This window comes from Phacochoerus africanus, chromosome 7 (genome assembly GCF_016906955.1).
Source record: "Phacochoerus africanus isolate WHEZ1 chromosome 7, ROS_Pafr_v1, whole genome shotgun sequence".
NCBI lineage: Eukaryota > Metazoa > Chordata > Mammalia > Artiodactyla > Suidae > Phacochoerus > Phacochoerus africanus.
Window position 1 is genome coordinate 81158273 of NC_062550.1, and position 16525 is coordinate 81174797.

Genomic DNA, 16525 nt, shown 5'->3' on the forward strand with positions numbered 1-16525 from the left:
GGGTTAAGGATCCAGAGTTTCTGTGAGCTGTGGTGTGGGTTGCAGATGCAGCTTGGATCCAGAGTTGCTGTGGCTGTGGCTGTGGCAGGCAGCTACAGATCTGATTTGACCCCTAGCCTGGGAATTTCCATATGGCCCAGGTACAGCCCTGAAAAAGCAAAAAAAAAAAAAACAACCAAACTAATCTCTCAAGGGGAAATTTCATAACAGCCCTCCCTTGAATACTTACCGTACCTAATTCTTATTTAATTTCTTAACTTACTGGTGTTGATAGATGTATTTGTATAATTTGCTATAATATCCTAACCCACTACAACACAAAATGATCTGCTATCATTCTAGAACACTAAACAATATTAAAAATAAGGACAATGTATGTGGCTTCATATATACAACTCTGTGAACACGGCTTCAATTATCCTTCTCAAGTCTTTCATTATTTCAACACAGGGTCCACATTTACCTAAGTCACTACATGCTTCCATTCAAAAACCGTATATAACTTACAATATAAACATCTGTGTAAGCAGTTTCAAAACCATATAAAGAACTGTTTCATCCATTGTCTCTATCATGAAATATTGCCCACAGCAGATATTACTTTACTGAAAAATAAGCATTGCCAAAAATGAGGCAGAAACCTATATTATCATAGAATAATCCTTACATTATCAGAGGAAACTTTATAACAATTTTATAACACTTACTTCTCTGACGCTTGTACTATCTTTGATTTTTAATGTATTTCTAACACAAAATGATATCTTAGAAGGGTGCTTTTGAGATTTAATAGTTAGTAGGAAATCAATTCGAAATAAACAAAGCATTCCCTTCTATGGTATTGTAACTCATCGAGGAGAGAATCATAGCTTTGTATAAACTCTGCCCACTCCTGAACTCTACTCATGCTGGGACATGCCTGCTAAGCTTATCAAAGTTTCCATGGGGCTGAAGAGCCTCCTGGGAGAGGTCAGGCAAAGAAGATACAGTAACAAAGGGTGTTTTACTCTGAATAAGGACTAATTTTTTATAAGAATAAAAAACTAGGGGCAGGTCCAAATGAGTGTGGGCTTTTACCCAGAAAGCACAGACTTAGAAGGTATAAGCAAAATCTAAGCAATTGGATGCTGCTGCCTCTGAAGTGACTCAGCAAAGTGCAGCAAGGGCAGCCCAGTCTGAATGCTGCCTGTTGTCCAGAAAAATGACCTTCCATTTCTCTAACTGGGGGCCAGCTCGAGTAACCAGGCATTCAGACTCTAAGCCCTCCTGACCCAAGAAACCTGCCAGAGGCAAAAGCCCATCATTTTTCTAGTTCGAACAAAACACCCAAATTGAAACTGCTAATTTGAGATCAAGTTGCCCCATCCAGCTGTATACTGAAGAGCTATCAGTTTAACTAATTTAGGTGGCTTGTTTGGTGACACCAAAGAAAGTTTTTGTTAAAAAGTTCCAAAGAGGCTTTTTTTTCAGGGTCCCTATTGCGTGCATTGGAAGGGGAAATTTCCATGACATCACTGAGTGCCTTTTTGGGATTTGTCTTTAAGCCCAACCTCCAGAGGATGGATACCCAGATACTATTGTGAGAAGGAGACAGAGTAAAGGTTGAAAGGGCGATTTTTCTAGAATCAAAGATAGCACACGGGCAGCTTGTCCTGCATAGGTCTTTAATAGCACATGACCCTAAAGGAGACAGAGATGATCTGCCTCTTTTCCAAGAGAACACTCTTGAAACATAAGCATCCCCTCTCTGGGAGGAGAGGGCAACACCCACTGAGCATGGTCTTGGCTTTGAGATGCCCTGGGGAGAGACAGGAGAAGGGCAGCAGGACTGGATTTGTTACCAAGCATAGGTGAGCCATCTACTGGAGATGCTAAGAAATACTTGCATGGTGATAGGGATTTTTGTGAGACTGAAGTCCTACGTGAGTAGCTGAGGCCAAAAGTCTATAAAATATGAATTAAAACTACACTTTCAAGCCAGCCATACTATAAACTGGGAAGACCAGTTTAGCTAGGCATTATAGGGATGTAATTCTGGTGCTTAGGATCAATGAAGGTGAATTAGAATTAAGAGCTCTTCAGGTTCCTCTTAACATCTTTGGCCAAAGCTGCTTGCATTATACCTGTTTGAATTGAGACATTGCAGTGCTGAAGTGTTTCCTTGGTGGATATTTATTGACTACTTATATTTTCAGCACTTGCTGGATGCAATAGAAGATGCAAGAGAAAGATGACCATCCCTGCCTTTGGGAGCTATTAGGAGGGATAACACACATGCACAAATAAGTTAGAAACAAAGTAAAGTGGGACTTAGAATATACTGATATTTGGTTGCTTCTCATAACCAGTACTTATATTTAGCCTTTGGTAGACTTGAGGGGAGCAATTCCTCTTGGCTAACTTGAAATGAAAAAACCCCCAGCAGATGTACAGCTCTCATTCAATCTATCTTCTAAACTTGGACTCTTTTTGCTTGGATTTTTATGCTTACCTGTTGCTTTGTTTAATCGCTATAGAAGTGAAGACTTGCTGGGCTTATACTATTGTTACTGAATGTAGGTTCTGTTCCTGACACACAGTGAGGCCAAACAAACCAAAACATGGAAGTTTGGAGCACAGAAAGATTTATTGCAGGGTCGTGCAAGGAGACACATGGCAAGTGGTCAAATCCTTCCCCACCCCCCGAACTCCCCATAAGGCTTTTTTTTAATTTCTTTTTTTATTAAAGTATAGTTGATTTACAATGTTATATCAATTTCTGCTGCACAGCACTCATAAGATTTCAGCAGAGCATTTTTAAAGACAAAGTGAGGGTTTTGCAAACTTCTTGATGTAGGAATCCTTTGTTCTTACAGCTGCCCCATGTAGGTCAGGTCAAGATGTTCCTGTCAACCTCCAAAAACAAATGTTATTCTCTGTTCTACAGTTTTTTATCTCCATATGAATGGGAAAGTGTTATACCCTTAAAGGTCAGAGCCTTGAGAATGGGCTATCCTGTGTATTTCAGACTACAGACAACATTCTTAACTCAAAGCACTAGAATACAAAGGTTAAAGTAAAAGAAACAGATCTAATATGGAGTCAGATTTGTTCTTCCCTATTACGCTCTCTGACTAACTTTGGCTCAACTCACAGGTACACGGCCACTGTTTACACATGTCTTATGCTTGCTCCAACTTCCTAATTTCTCTGCATTCAAACCCTTCTGACTGGATACATTAATTCATAAACAATCACCTTCTTGATCTATTTCATCTAATCTAAGAAACCATTGATTGTAAAATGCACCATTATTATATGGACCATTAAGGGAAAAAACCTGCCAATTATACTATGCCACTGTGCTTTCTAATCACTTAAAATTTTAAATCGATGATAATTAAAAGAGCTCTTTAGGCATTTTTATATAGAGAATTTATCATTTACCCCTATTATGTTTATATAAAAAGGAACATATAAGAAAAATAAATTGCTTAAAATATTTCTAAAACTTCACATTTGGGATCCAACTCTTCTGAATCACTCTTTATATTCAAGAGTTGCTGGTGTTTTTCACATAGTTCCTGCTCTGCGCATCAAAAGTACTAATGATGTACCATTACTTTTTTTTTTTAACACATATTATTGAAGAAACAATGCATATTACATAAATGTACAGTTTAATTAATTATCTCTGGAGGAAACATCCATTAAACCACTAGCCCGTCAAGAAAGCACCCAAGAAGCCCAGGCACTATCCTTACTCTTTCACTGTTATGGCCATTAGTTTATCATAATGATTCATTTTGCCTGTTTGTGGTATTACTATAAATGGAATGGTTCAGTATGTGTTTCTTCACACCTTACTTCCTTTGTTATGATACATACCCTTGTTGTATGTAGCATGGTTTGTTCATTATTATTGTTGTATAACATTCATTATATGAATATACCTCATTTTGTTATTCACTCTTCCTTTGATGGGCAATTGAGTTTAGTCCATATTATTCTAGGGCATACAATGCTGCAGTAGTCTTGTGCACATCTCTTGGTACACTTGTGTATGTATGTGTAGATATGTATTTATCTAAGAATAGAAATGCTGCATATTTTAACTTTTAGCATATACTGCCAAGAGTTTTATAAGGTGGTTGTATCAATTCACATTCCCACCAGCAGTTTATGAGGATTTAGCATTTCTTTATATAATAGTCCTTTTATATAACAGGAGTCTTTATGTAATAGGCTCCAGAATTTTCTTCCTAGCTGTTGACACAAATTCTCCAAGTTTTGACACTAGCACTTTCTTGATTTTACCAGAAAGTATTAAATTAATGCAACAACCAGAATTTTTTCCTTTAGTGTATTTAATCAAATGTCAACATACTATGGAAATGATCTTGTTATTATCATTATTGTTTGTCTCTCTGGATTTCAATAAACTTGTGAATACTCATTGACAGAATCATTAAATTGTAAAATATGAGAATACTGCTGAATATGATATATCAAGTTTATTTTGATGAGTATCTAATCTATTAATGTTCTTATAATAATATAAAATTAAAATAGTGAATATGCATGGCCTGGGAACACAGGGAATGTTATAAAAGAAATAGCTTGACATTAAAGAGGATAAAAAAGGGTTAAAAGAGATTAAAAGAGGTAATATCTAGTTTATAGCCATAGAAAGTAAATTCCAAATATAATAAAAGTGCTGATGTATTTCATTTCTCTGAATTTGTTAATTTTCCTCTTTAGATATATTTATTTTATACATAGCATTTTGCCTACTGATTCAAAATCCTAGGTCATTTCATTTTTGTTCTAAAGTTATAGAATTATCTTGGAGTAACCTCTGTGGCCATAGTAACTACTCTTGAAACAATATGTTCATTGCATGCGTTCTGGAGAGTGGAACTGTGGGAATGTCAAAAAATGGGAAGGGATTGAAGTAACCAAAGTGGTGTCTAGAGCTTTCATTTCCTAAGGTCACCTTTCTACATAGTGGAAAGCAATTTGGATGAAATGGCTCAACAAATGGCAACAGTGCTTATCAAAATATCTTTATTTGGCACTGAAGGAATGAATTTGCTTTTGCCAACTAATCAGTAATGGCCAATACTTTTATTTCAAACATATTGTATTTGCAGGCACTCTCCCTTCCTCTCACCCTTTCCCATAATTTTGAGGTGTTTTTGATCCTAGGAGGAGGTTGTTGAAGAAGTGTTCAGAAGAGAGTGGGACTTTGAAAATGGAAGATGGATGAACTGCAAGATGATTCATTACCAGCTAGAAAAATAACCAGCATCCAGGACAGCGATTCAGAAAGGAAGTTACGGAAAGAATGGGCATCAGAAGTTTGGAGTCACTGTGATTAAAGGTATCCTAGTGAGAAAAAGGAATCATGGTGGTTTGGAATGATCTTCCTTAAAGTGCCTCAAGGCTTTTTCTTCTAAATTAGAAATATAATGGGGAGAGTAGTTTGTGTAGGGAATGGGTCTATCTGCCCTTTAAATTTCTCTGTGCCTTGTTTTCCTGAGGCATCAGTCTATTCGGAAAGGAAAGAACATGGAACATGTCTTTCCTTAATCATGAGAATTTAAGGTGGTTGACATCACTGGATATGATCCTTAACTCAAGGACCCATATGACATCCATGGGTCCTTGAGTTAAAAGTCATATCCAGTTTCTTTTCATTCTCTGTGTCTTCTGCAAATCCTGGCACACAGAAGGCATTCAATAAATAGGTTCTGAATATAATGTTTTCAGTTAACATTTATGTGCCAGATGACAGGTATAGTTGAAATCCTCTTGCTTGAAATGTTAATTGAAAAATTTGATTAAAGCAAGGAATTGTAGCATTTCATGTATATATACCCTGAGATTTTTATTTTAATTTAGAACACACTCATGACCAAACTTTGATGCAGTGTCAAGACCTCTTTCCTAGATATTGGCCAACTAGCCTGTTTGTCACCCTGTGTAAATACCAAGCTCTCTTGATTACTATTGTTTTATAGAAAGTTTAATATTTGAAATAAAAAGCCTCTTCCCCTTTGGTCTTCAAAACTGACTTGGCCATTTTGGCTCTTTGACTCTCCACATAAATTTTAGAATCAGCTTTTAAGTCCTCTACCCACCCCCTCCACAAATTTGGAATTCAGGTTAGTACTGTGCATTAACTGAACATTATGTTGGAAAAGTCAACATCTTTATGATATTAAGTCTTATTTGTGAAACTACTTTTTCTCTCCATTATTCTCATTTTTGAGGTCTCTCAAAATTTATGATTTCCTCCATAAAGGCTTTCATATTTTAGATACATTCCTAGGAAACTTGTGCTTGTAAAAAATATATCTTTTAATGTGGTATGCACAATGGAATACTACTCAGCCATTAAAAAAAACCCAAAATAGTGCCATTTGCAGCAACATGAATGGAACTAGAGACTCTCATACTAGGTGAAGTCAGTCAGAAAGAGAAAGACAAATACCATATGATATCACTGATATCTGGAATCTAATATATGGCAAAAATGAACCTTTCCACAGAAAAGAAACTCATGGACTTGGAGAATAGACTTGTGGTTACCAAAGGGGAGGGGGAGAGAGTGGGATAGATTGGGAATTGGGGGTTAATAGATGCAAACTATTGCCTTTGGAGTGGATAAGCAATGAGATCCTGCTGTATAGCACTGGGAACTATATTTAGTCACTTCTGATGGAGCATGATAATGTGAGGAAAAAAGAATGTATACATGTATGTGTAACTGGGTCACCTTTCTGTACAGTAGAAAATTGAGAGGACACTGTAAACCAGCTATAATGGAAAAAATAAAAATCATTATATATATATATATATATATATATATCTTTTAAAAATTACACTTTCAAAAAAATCAAGCTCAGCTTCTGGAAAAGAAAAAAGTATTCTAAATTTAAATTAAAATATTAATGTAAACTAAGTTTTTATTTTTTTAACATTTATTTATTTATTTATTTATTTTTGGCTTTTTGTCTTTTCTAGGGCCATGCCCACGGCATGTGGAGGTTCCCAAGCTGGGGTCTAATCATAGCCGCCAGCCTATGCCACAGCCACAGCAACGCAGGATCTGAGCCGTGTCTGTGACCTACACCACAGCTCACAGCAATGCTGGATCCTTAACCCAATGAGCGAGGCCAGGGATCGAACCCGCAACCTCATGGTTCCCAATTGGATTCGTTTACTACTGAGCCACGACGGGAACTCCTAAACTAAGTTTTTAGATTACAACTTCAGCAATCTAAAACAAAAAAACCCTTTTTTTGCCATTGGTATTTGTTAAAAACGAAAACCCCCTTTTTTTTTTGCCATTGGCATTTGTTAAAGCAATTTTAACATATATTTTTATTGAAATATAACGCCCGCAGAAAAACTTACAATTTATAAGTATACACCTCAGCAAATTTGCACAAACCAATACCCAGGTTTTACCTAGCACTTGAGTAAATAATCTGAACATAACCAAAATCCCAGAAGCCCTCTTTGTGCTTCCTTTTCAGTTCTTACCTTTTCTCCAAAGCATAACAACTGACATGACTTCTAAAAGGTTAGAATAGGAGTTTCTGTCATGGCTCAGTGGTTAACGAAGCCAACTAGCATCCATGAGAATGCGGGTTCGGTCCCTGGCTTGGCTCAGTGGGTTAAGGATCTGATGTTGCTGTGAGCTGTGGTGTGACTCTGATCTAAGGTATGTAGGTCGGCGGCTACAGCTCTGATTGGCCCCCCTAGCCTGGGACCCTCCATATGCCGCGGGTGCAGCCCTAAAAAGACAAAAAATAAAAATAAAAGGTTAGAATAATCTTACCTACTTTTGAACTTTATATAAATGGAATTATCCAGCAGGTTGGCTTTTGTGTCTCTTTTCACTCAACATATGTCTGTGAGATCTACGTTAGTCTGATTGCTAATATCATGTTCCACTGGCTGAAAAACCACAGTTTATTTATGCATTTGATTGTCTATCCACTCTTGGACTATTTCCAGTTTGGTATGTCAATGATGAGTTCTTCTGTGAACCTTCTTGTACATATCTTTTGGTAACATATGTGTATATTTCTGTTGAATATACATCTAGAATTAGAATTGCTGGATCATAGGATTTGAGTACGTGTGGCGACTGTAGGCATTGCCAAGGGGTTTCCAAAGTAGTTTGGATTTTGATGGTACTAATTTATATTCTTAGAACAGTGTAGGAAATCCTAGGTGTTCCACATCCTCACCAACGCTTGATATGCATCTAACTTTCTGGTGGTATTATACTGTGGCTTTAATTTGTATTTCACTGGTGAAAATAAAATACAACAAATTTCCATAAATTTACTGGCCAGTTACATCTCTACTTTTATGAAGTGTCTGCTCAAGTCTTTTCTAGTCAACCCATTTTTCAATGGGTTGTAGCGTTTTTCTTTGAGTTGGTAGAGATTCTTTACATATTCTGAACATAACATGGATGTTGGAACAGTTTATTTTATTATTTACATCTAATTATTCTTATTTTCATCAGCTAGTGTTTTAGCTTCATATTGTTTATATTCATAAACCAGAGATCATCATGTTATAATCATGTTTTGTATGGCCAGGGTTTTTATATTTTCCTAAATGTTTACCAGTTTCTTTGCTCATCTGTCTTTTTTGTATTTCATTCCTACCTTTTCTGTTCATTCCCTCTTTTCCTGAAATACTTTATTTAGAAATGATGGCCTGTTTGTTGTAAGGTCAGTTTTGCTTGTCCAAAATGTCTTGTTCTTGATTAATAATTTGGTGGAGTATAAATATCTATATTCTCCAGTGTTTAAATAATCTCTCTCTATTCTAGTTTCTGCTATTGCTTTGAACAGTTTCCTTGGTGTTGTTTTTATAAATAATATAATTTCCCCCCTTAGATTGGTTTTTTGATCCTTTTGCTTTGAATTTTATGTAATGGCCTAAGTTTGGATTTATTTTATTTGGTATTCATGATGCCTTCTGAATCTGATGACTTTTTTCTTTATCAATTCTGGAAACATTTCGTAATATTTCCTCTTGTCCAATCCCTCTGGCCTCTCTTCTCAGAACTTTTATTGGAGAATATCTTTTATGTTTCATTTTTTCTTTGCATTTTTCAACTTTTTATCTCTCTTATGACTTCTTTTTAAATGTCTTTAGATTTATATTCTAATTGACTAATCGTCTCTTCAGCTATGTCTATTGTTTTAATCCATTCTCTGAATATTTTATCTGTTACTAGTTTTTTTTTTATTTCTAGGAGTTCTATTTTAAATGTCTAATGTTGTTATGGAATCTTGTAGCATGCTTTGATTTTTTTTTTTTTTTGGTCTTTTTTGGGGCCACACCTGTGGCATATGGAAGTTCCCAGGCTAGGGGAATTGGAGCTTCAGCTGCTGACTATGGCACAGCCACAGCAACACAGGACTCAAGCCATGTCTGCAACCTACACCACAGCTCATGGCAATGCCAGATCCCTTAACCATTGAGCAAGGCCAGGGATAAAACCCATGTCCTCATGGATGCTAGTTGGATTCATTTCTGCTGTACCACAACAGGAACTCTTGCATGCTTTGATTTTGATTTGTGTTTTATTTCTTTTAGACAGATATTTTATAGTCTTTATCAAACAATGATACTATCTGAACTTTCTTAAGATCTGCCTTTTTCCTTATGATGGCTTTTTTCCTTGTGGTTTTAAAATGTTGGGCTTGTGAGCTCATTTTTGACAAGGCTTTATCCATGAGGATTGTAAGGCCACTGTTGAGAATGGCTCCTTCAAGAGAAGTTTCGCATTTGTTTCTCCTATCAGTTTCTCAGGTTTTACCAACCCAGGGCCAGTTTTGCCTCCTTATTGTTCAGTTTTAGATTTCTTTTTCTGGTTCCTGTGTATTTCTCTAATTTTCTTGTGAACTTATTTATGCATTTAAAAGAAGGTTATTAATATTTTATCTAACATGTCAAGGATTTTGTTGTGGAAAGATTTTTGGTTTTTGTTTTTTAAATTTGTGGTCTGTCATATTCTCCCAAACAGAACCTCCAAGACAGTTCTTTTTCTTCTAATTTTATATTTTATAGATAAACACACTTGAAATCTGAGGGTAGTTTCAGTAAAACTTCAAACTAGAGTGTTCTAGTTATTCTGATCCTAATCACCAATTCTACAAATTATGTTATTTCATTTGACCCTGGTACCATCTTAGCTTTGGTTCCACCAAAACTTGATCCTGAGGCAAGCATTTGGGCACAAGAGGTAATACCAGGCAGCACAGTGAAGGAGTGAGACAGATAAAAGAGGAAAGCCTAAAAGGTGTGTTAATGAGTGAGTTCCCACCATGGTCAGCCAGGGTTCAAGTCCAATGTGTAGAACATACCTTATAATTATCTCACCAAAGGCCAAAGGAAGCGTGGATATCCAGCAACTCCCATACCTAATCAGCTGACAAGTGCTCCTGGGATCAGGAATTCCCTGGCAGTTTCAGCCTATCATGTTCATGGGCAGAGTGTATTCCTGGAGTCACAGAAAGATGCTCCTGCAGCAAGGAGATGCAGATGTTTGATATAGAAAGTCAATGACCAGTACAGAAATTCTTTAGTGAAGAAGCTGCCTCTCTGACTTTAAGGTGGGCTGAGGGGATCTATATTTGCTTGTGTTCTACATTAAATTCATTTGATTCTCTAAACTGAAGTTTGTTCCAAGGATGTAATTGATAATTATTATCACCCTCCCCTACCACCATTTTGTATTTGCTCACCTTTGGCCAGAACTTTTGCCGGCCTAGGGAACTAGCCCAATGGAGTGATCTGGATCTTCATCTCCGAGGGGTCTGAGTCCTTGGTTACTGTGTCCTTGTCAGGCCATGGCTGCTATGGATGTCACTATGAATAGCAAACTAAAAGATGCCCCAGTGAAGAGTCATTCCCTTTTTCTATAGCAGCAAGCTTAGTCTCTCATGGTGATTGGAGTCAATTACTCTTACTCGTGTATCAACTCCTTTCTTCTTCCTACTGATCTACCAGTATGAGACCAAATTATCCAAATGGTAAATGTGATTTTAAATTTAGTAGGAATTTTGCTGTGTGCTTTGATTGAGGCGTCTCATCTCACTCTTCTAGGAATCAGAACCTCTAATCCATGAGGGTGTAGTGTTTCAGTAACCAGAAGCATAGTGGATCCCTGGAAGTGACGGTTAAGAAAAAAAAAAAAAAAGTTATTTTCTCTTGATTTCTAGACCTATGTCTTCTAGCTGTCGGGGACATAGCACCATATGTCGACCTTTGGCTCAACATAGATAGTACATCATCAAACATGACTATCACCCAACACAGAAAGGTGTTGTCTGCAAGCCAGAGGCCACGTCAGTGTTCTGTTAGGCCAGCAGCTTCCAGGTAATGTGCTGTATTATAGAACCAGTAGACACATGTCCATTGTTTTGTCCTCTTCTCCATAAAATTGGCCCTTTGATGTAGGGAGATAATATATTAGATCTTTTGTTGGTACCTCAGACACTCAGTGAGTCTTCAGATAATGGTGCTGGTAGAGGTACTGTGGTCAGAAAAGGCAAACTCATTTCCATATAGATTATGTATAATGTAGAAATTCTCTCTCAAAAAAGAATTGCTGCCCCATCCAGGGTGGAAGGATTTGATGTCTTCAGCTTGCCTCCACATGGCTTGTTGGTCTCTCTGATGGGGGTTCCTCATTGGTCTCTGCTGCTGCCAGGGGAGAATTTAAACAACAGCAGCACCTAGATCAGTTTTAATGAGAAGTTTGTGTGGTTAAGACCTATAAATAGTCACTATCCTTGTCACCATAGTTACTCTGTTCATGAACTCATTGTGCAAGCACTTGGGTGTCCCAGGACAGAAGCTGGCTGATATCCACTATGTGAGTCACCCTGTTCAACAGATTGTTCTGTGCTTCCTCAGAGATGGACAGGCACTTAATAGATATTGACATGAGAAAAAAAAAATCTGCACCCATTGTGGCTACTCCTAATGGTCTAACATGCCTCTTCCCCAGGTTTTCTTTTCTCCAGTATCCTCATCTTGCTCCTTCCAGATTCCTGACCCACCAGCCAAGTCATTTTTCACTGCCCATGAATTTATCCTTAGCTCAGGACATTTCTCCCTCCACACAAGGTCAATGACTAAATGTAGCATTAAAAGCTCTACATGCTGAGCTTTTCCTGTCCTTAAAGGTCACCGGTGTGTGAGACTTTAATGCAGCAGCCCCAGTCTTTTTTCTGCTTGTACCATCATATGTACTAATCTGCTTCATCTGTGACTTAGGCTTGAGTATTTCCCTCTTCATCTTCTCTGGGTTCAAGGAACCTCCAACAAGGCCACAGGTATGGGCTGAGGGAGAAACACTGCTGTATCTGGGTAGATGACATGTGGGAGGAAGCTATCTGTTTACATTTGATGCTTATGCCCCCTGGACCTGTTTGGTCTGATCCCAAATATATCTCTCATCAAACCATTGATTTCTTCTGTGCCTATCCAAATCTATGGCTCTAGGAATATGATAACATCCATATCACTATTGGAATGCTCTGGTTTAGGGCTATCTGATGTCTCATGACCAGGGGTGTCTACCCAGCATCATGCCTGAAGCTGCTTTTTGAATGGAGAGCAGTTATCTTTTGCAGACAGCATGGACTTGCTCCAGAACTCTGATGAGTCTATGCTGAGACTTAACCATTGGGCTTTGGCAGAAATTTCAACAGCATTCTTATTTTACTTCTGTCCCACAGGGGTCTTCCTGAGTGACAAGAGACCTTGTGCTCCAGACCGAATGTTTTGCAGAGCCCTTGATTGCTCCAGGTACCACTCAAAACTGGTAGTCTCTCTAGTCACCTGATAAAAGAGTTGGAGCTGTATTTCCAAATATGGTTTATGGTGTCTCCAAAAAGTTCTCCTAAGGACTGTGCCTTTCTTAGTAGTAGGAGGTATAAGGCACAATAACTTATCTTTCACCTTGGAGGAGGTGTCCTAAACAGGACCTCAGAACTTCACTGATTTAAAAAGCCCCTCAATGTTTGGAGGGTTAATAACCCTCCCTCACTCTCTGTCATGAATTTATCTTTCCAGGGCATAAAGACATTTTACCATTTCCTGCTAAGAGTCTTCACATAATGTCAGCAGTATAGCATGATATCCATATAGATTATGTATTCAGGGACCAGGTATTTAGGGACTAGGAACAAGATGAGCACATGCAGTTCACTGGACTCACTCTCAGGTAGATTTGGGATGGGACACTATTTATCACCTGGCCTCCACTTGCCTCATGCTAACAGGGAGACCATGATGGTATTTTGCCCACTATTATTACTGTAAGCTCAGTTCCTACATCCAATAGCCCTTGAAAGATCTGAGTAGTACCCTCCATAGGTCTCTCTGGGTGAGTGTTGGGGTATAACTATTGTATATACTTAAATGATGGCAATGCAGAGTTGTTCCTCAAAGGGACCTGTTCTCTTTTTCAATCTATGGGGTCCAGACCTGAAAACTGACTCAGATGTGCATACTGGGTAAGGGTTCATAATTTTCCCTTCTTGCAGGTTGTATCAGCTTTCTTTATTTCTTTTTCTTTTCTTAAGGCTGCACCTGCAGCATATGGATGTTCCTAGGCTAGGGATCGAATCAGAGCTGCAGTTGCTAGCCTATGGCATAACCATAGTACACCAGATCCTTAACCCACTGAGTGAGGCCAGGGATCAAACTTGCACCCTCACAGACACCATGTTGGGTTCTTAACCTGCTGAGCCACAGCGGGAATTCTTGTGTCGGCTTTCTGCTCACCTACTTTGGAGCTCTTGGTTGCATGAGTCAAGCAACACCCTCGTTGCTTGCCCATCTGTCAAACTTCATGTCTTTTTTTAGCCATCACCATAGATCTCTGCACATCTAGGCCTTGGTTGCCTTTATGGCCTTGCTTCCCATCGTAGAAATTATGTCCACCTTGCCCCGATGATTATACTGTTCCACCCAATCTCTGATGTTCCAGAATCTTCTCAGCCCATTGCCCCTAGGTAGTCCAGTACAATAGTTCCAGCCTTGGCCACCATCAGCTGTGGCCCACAGAAGTCCTGAGCCTCTTCACGGTGGCGACAGTCTCCTCTTTGGGGCATTGTTTTGGTGAAGGAAGTACCCTTGGGCTTTCTCAGGAGATACAGGAAGTTGGTGAGTTCTCTGGTCTTCTAATGTAAATCCATTCTAACCTGTCCACTTCTCTGATTCTTCTGGCAGTTTTCTCAGACTCTGCTGAAGAAGTTCTGGCTCTCTACCTCATTACAGGTAAGCTTATCCAAGCAGTGTTTTTAGCACTGACATCAGGTAGCCTTGCTTAGATGCTAGATCTGGAGTCGTGGGAGGCTGCCCCCTATCAGTTAGCACTCTGCTACCTCACCTCCTCTTCCACCCTTTAGTCCAGCACCCTCAAGGTCTGTTCTCACGTATATTATCTTTGTTCCCTTGACACATGTTAGCCAGGTCCATTTCCTCCCACAGCAGGGACTGTACTTTCCCAAGGGGCCTCACTTTTCAAAGAAAGCTTACCAGGGCTATGTATTAAGTCTCTTTTGGAGCTCTGCCTACCGCAGACAGGCCTGGGGGAAAACCAATAAAGGATGCTTTAGTGAACAAATCATCTCTGTTGGTGACTGAAGCTGATCCCACCAATGACTCTGAGAGACTCTGCAGAAGGTACCTTTCAGCTATCCCATCAAGAGTGAGGGGGCTGAATATTTATCCACTCAACCCCTATCCCCATTGGCTGGGGCTTTCTCCTGGAGGTGTTGACTCCCCCCCCTCTTTTTTTTTTGGCCCACCCTGAACACAGGCAAAGAAGACTCTTAAGCAGTGAGACACAGGGACTTGAAGAGGAAGTTACCAGTATGCATGGAAATTGTCCCCTAAAGTGACCTCCCAGAAAAAAGGCACAGGAATGGGACACTGATGGTGTCTGCCACAGGTACAAAATTTCTTTTTATCTTATTTAAAGCACTTAGTCTGGTCTCATTCTCTTAGTAGTTTTCATTATTCTTTCATTCATCTGATAAATATTTATACTGAGTTCCTCCTGTTAGACCAAGAAGCTAACTCAATATTTTGAACCATTTACTGGCTTCTTTAAAATATTTTAATAAGGCAGAATGGCCTTGTTTTGTTTTTCTTAGTCCTACAAATTTTCTTTCCAATCCGTATGTAGTAACAAATGACTTTTACATCTGGATAATTTGAGTTCATGTAGTATTTTTATTCCCACTCATTTAGTTTTATCTCTCTTCTACATCAGTTATAAAACAATGAAAACTAGATCAATAAGTTTAGTCTCCAGGCAACAAAGGAAACACCAATCAATTTAGCCTTAGGCAGAGCCTTTTGTAAACCCAATTCTTTAAAGCTACTGGACTTTTAAAATAAATTTATAAATGTAACCAGTGTTTGAACATGTGTTTTGTTTGATATTGTCTTATACTGTAGATCAGAGATCTTAAAAATATAAAGCACTTGTCTTATATTTAAGTCTTTAAGCCATTTTGAGTTTATTTTGGTGCATGGTGTGAGGGTGTGTTCTAGTTTCACTGATTTGCATGCAGCTGTCCAGGTTTCCCAGCAATACTTGCTGAAAAGACTGCCTTTTTCCCATTTTATATTCTTGCCTCCTTTGTCAAAGATTAATTGACCATACCATATGATATCACTTATATCTGGAATCTAATATACGGCACAAAGGAACCTTTCCACAAAAAAGAAAATCATGGACTTGGAGAATAGACTTGTGGTTGCCAAGTGGGAGGGGGAGGGGCTGGGAGGGACTGGGAGCTTGGGGTAAATAGATACAGAATGTTGCCTTCGGGATGGATTAGCAATGGGATCCTGCTGTGTAGCACTGGGAACTCTGTCTAGTCAATTATGGATGGAACACATAATGTGAGAAAAAAGAATGTATGCATGTATGTTTACAGGGTCACCATGCGGTACAGTAGAAAAAAATATGTATATATACCATGCTGTACAGTAGAAAAAATATGTATATATATAAATAAATGATAAAAAATATACAAACCACTTAATAAGCAAGTAGAATCAATCAATGTCAAAAATTTATTAAAGAGAACTAAAATTTTCATCTCCCTGCCTCTCAAAAAAAAAAAAGTCTAAAAATGTGAATGCTATGAAAAACAAACACAGGCTAAGGATTCATTCCACATTAACAGAGGCCAAGGAGATACAGAAACTAAATGCAGAGCAGATCCTGGACCAAGAATAAAAGCTATAAAATACATTATCAGGACAATTGGAGAAAGCTGAATAAGGATTAAAGATTAGAAAATAGGTTTGTATTATGTTAAATTTCCTGATGATCTTATAAACCACACTCTAAAGTGTTTAGAGGCAAAAAGAGAGAAAGAGAAAGAATGATAAAACAAGTGGGACAGATATGTGTAAATGGCAGAATTGGGGGATGAGTGTCAAAGAGTTCTTTGTAATATTCGGTGAATATTTC

The 16525-nt window shown here is 38.3% G+C and overlaps 1 long non-coding RNA gene across 1 annotated transcript in view; it reads left to right on the forward strand.

Moving 5' to 3' along the window:
• LOC125131433 (uncharacterized) overlaps positions 1 to 16525 on the forward strand; it is a 170586-nt gene that overhangs the window by 128743 nt on the left and 25318 nt on the right. The window contains exons 6-9 of the long non-coding RNA XR_007135919.1: positions 5188 to 5362; positions 12765 to 12834; positions 14263 to 14310; positions 14855 to 14986. This is a non-coding gene — a long non-coding RNA (uncharacterized LOC125131433). The remainder of the gene's footprint in view (positions 1 to 5187; positions 5363 to 12764; positions 12835 to 14262; positions 14311 to 14854; positions 14987 to 16525) is intronic.